Source organism: Thamnophis sirtalis, unplaced genomic scaffold, assembly GCF_051295495.1.
Source record: "Thamnophis sirtalis isolate CommonGarterSnake01/CBP01778 unplaced genomic scaffold, rThaSir2_p1.2 scaffold_11, whole genome shotgun sequence".
Classification (NCBI taxonomy): domain Eukaryota; kingdom Metazoa; phylum Chordata; class Lepidosauria; order Squamata; family Natricidae; genus Thamnophis; species Thamnophis sirtalis.
Genome location: NW_028261391.1, coordinates 41,488,250 through 41,492,155, shown reverse-complemented (window position 1 = coordinate 41,492,155; position 3,906 = coordinate 41,488,250).

The following is a 3,906-nucleotide window of genomic DNA, read 5'->3' as shown; positions in this document are numbered from 1 at the left end:
CCTGGAACAGAAAAAAAAGGAGTAAACTAATCTTCCAAGTTTATTTTTGGATCAACTTTGCAGAAATCAAACCTTATTAACAATGCCGGAAGATAATTTAAACCCTAACCCTAACCCTAACCCAGTTTTGAGGTAAGATATTCTGAAGGATCATCACTTATTTTATGAACCTTTCTGCCAGCCCCACTGGCTTTGGAACATTAGACTTGCAAACATAGTTTGCAAAAAGATGATGTTTCTGCCTATAGTTTCTCTTTCCAATGACTCCTTGGTTGTTTTCATTTCTTTCAATATTTCTAAGTATTCAGCTTTGACATGCTTAGCCAGCTGTCCTAATAATCAAGAGATACCACATTGTTGGTCTCACCTCCTAAACGGCAATCAACACAATTCTGCTTTCTGTAGTTCCTTGTGCTCTTTATATTGCTCCATCTTGAAATAAGGATAGATGAGGAGGGAGGAGATGGTGTGTGGAACAAGAGCATTTGATTGAATATACAAACAGAAACTCGGTAATAACCCTCTGATGAATCTGAGAAATAAAAGCTCTCTCCAGTAAAGCCTATTTAGACTGCTTTATTATTTGAAATATCGTGTTTCTTTCACAGTGTTTCACTCCACCCTGTGCCATCTGCACACATTGTGTATTACCTTTCTTGACTGGAAAATGAGAAGGCTGTATGTACTGTGGATGGGGAAGTGCTGAGTCCCCACCCCATCCCACCCCTGGTCCCTTACAGTTTTGATTAAGGCTCCATACCTTGCATGAGAGACTTGCCAATTAAATTTTTTATGTTGCAAAGATATGGCTATAATCAGGAATGTAATAATATTGAGCTCCTATATTCATGTTGTTTGAGAAGTTATTGTCATAATTTAATTAAAATACACGTCAAGGAGGGCATGTCAAGAACAGTCAGAGCCTAGGGCAATCTTTTTTAGTCTATGATTTCCATACAAAATTGGAATTCTGGAGTTGTAGACCTCACACATTTGAAGGTACCAGAATAAGAAAAGTCAGTATAGGGAGAATATAATTAATTGGAAAGTGGCCTAAGAATAGCATTGAGTGGTTTATATCCCAAATGAAGATAAACTTGTCAGTACCGGTATATAGATAGATGTTGGCAGATGATCAGCAATATTTGAAGATTTGAAATATCTTTATAGTTGCCGATTAAAAATTTGTGATTGAACATTATAGTTTTAAAGAAAGCTAAATCTCTCTGTCTTTGGCAGTTTTTCAGCACCAAATGATATTTTATTTCAGCTGACTTGGAAAAAATGTTTTGCTCAAGGAAGAAAGAAAAAAGAGATGCTAGACTTTTCAGATCTTTTCTATATTGTTTTAAATAATGTTGTTAAAGCAATTTAATAATAATGTAATGTTAAAGTTTTTTTGTTATAGTAATAAAATAATGTGGTTATTAAAGCTATTTGTTAATAATAAAATCCTAGGATGATCTGTGCATTGACTCATTTTTCAGAATTTCAATGGGCTTCCTCAAATTTTAGAGTTTTAGAAAAACCTAATGCTACTCTGTTGTTTCAATCCATAAAATCAGGTGACAGTTAAAAGCTGAGAGTTGTTCTTTTAAATGGTAATTCTGTGAGAATTGAATCAGAAACTGCATTTCATGCAAAATAAGTATACTATTACTCCCAAGTATGTAATTGGTTTCAAAACACTTTACATTATTCTTGATAAAATTTATGGACTTTCCATGGTATTTAATCATTAGATCTTCACTAAAATGAAGCTAGAAAAAGCCCACGATAATGATCCCCAAAGAAATAAAAGTAGACAACTCAAATCATCCTGAGGATTGCTGATGTATTTTTTTAGATCCACAATGTCCATTCTATTTTAGAAAAACTAACTTGGATAACTATTTTTAACAGTGAATTCCTTTTAACCTACTCTCCAGTAATGCTGTGTTATCTAATTCTCCATTCATTACATTTAAGGTATATCATTTCTCTCTCTCACTAGAATACAGGAAGGTAAGTATTCTAAACACTCTTGGAATGAAACAAAGCATGGCTAGTTGGCGCTGTATCCCAGCTATTGAAAATGTGTTCATTTTTTCACATCTCTAAATCTAAAAACAAGAAAAAATGGATACATATTGACCTAGGTATTGATCCATACCTCCATTTTTAGAACTGTGCATACTTACATGAATATGTTTATTGTGGCATTGTACCTCACCCAAATTCATTAATGAAGTGGGAACTGCAAGAAACAGAAGTATAGACTATATTAAAATTTCATGTGCAATTAGAAATTCAGCTGAAATTGGCACTGGGAAAGACTTCGCTGAAAGCATTGAGGGCTGTTGCTAATTAAGGATTGAATTCATTCACGATGGTTATCTATATTACTCATCTGATTCGTGCAAATTCAATTCACTATGTATAAACCATGATAGAGTTGATGCTACAAAGGAGCAGGGATCAACATTTCTTACACACATTGAATTACCATTCCCATCATCCTGATAGCCTGTGAATTATTGGCTTTATTGTGCTATATACAAAAATGGGAGAACTGTTATAGAAAATGCTGTTAAACCAATCTGCTTAAAGACAAGGCAATTTTGTATGAAGGATTTGGAAAAATAGTTGAGACAGTCATATAAATGTAAGGAAAGATGACCAATGAGGGCTTGGAATCCTCCTGGGTGGACAAAATCAAACCCCACCCTTCATTTTTGCATAAAAAAGTGCTCCTAACAAAAGGAGCTTTGTGAGTGAAATAGTCAGTTTCTAAATTTGATACCTAAAGCTAAATACATAAATGAAATTTAACAGAAATTTCATAAAAGTTTCAGTTTATTTCTATAGTTGAGAACAAGCTAATAAACAAATGTATTTTTCATTAAAATAAAGCTTTGCCATCATTTCAAGGAACTGTGTTAGCAAAGAACTAGAAAAATACAGTCAAAATACTGTCATTCATCACTTCTACATGAAGTGTAAAGATTGCATTATAATTAACAATGATATATTGAGTTGTATACAATATGAATGGGACGTTTTATGTAAGCCCCAAATTTTATTCTCCTTATGCAGCACTGTGTATCTGGTAACCCTTTCTTTGGTAATCACCAGGCTTCATTATTTTGTTACTTTTTAATAAAGCTAAATGATAAACTGATTTATTACATAGTACCAGCCTTAAACTTACTTTCAAAACTGCCACATTGAGACTACAACTCAGTGCTATGAAGTATGCATGTGTACCCCCAAAAAACTAAATGCAAACTAAGATAGCAAAGGATATCTTAAGGGCTATAGGGAATGGTAGTTATGGTGGGAAGTAAATTTCATATATATTTTGCACAAGTACTTTTAGCATCTCAGAATTGCAAATATGACCCAAGCAAGTTAGCATTAGTGCTCTATTGAATAATGTGAATGAGCATATTTAGAAAAATATGGATCGCTACAAGCATACTTTGGACAAAGAGTTCCTGTTCCCAAAAGCTGGACATATTTTGTGTCAGTTGCAGATTTTGACTATACGCCGGAATGATTCAGCTGCTAATCAATGATGTGAACTTGATATCAAAGATTATTCATATTTGCAATCCCAATTGGTTAGCAAATTCTGACCAGAAATCTGCATGGAATCTTGATTGATATGACCATGTATATTAAAAACTGCCTTATAAAGATTCTATTCATTCAGGCCAAGCATCAAACTTCTCATTCTATTTCCATATAACAACAAAGAAGGATTAAGAGATAGGCCTCCTAAGTAGTTATGGGTCCCCTCAAAGGTAGGATTGGTGCCACCCAATCACTATTTCAATGTGGTGAATCAATTATTATTATGCACTGCAACAGTAGATTACAGAGACTGTTGTATCATAAGCATTTATTCTCTTCTTCCAGGATGTA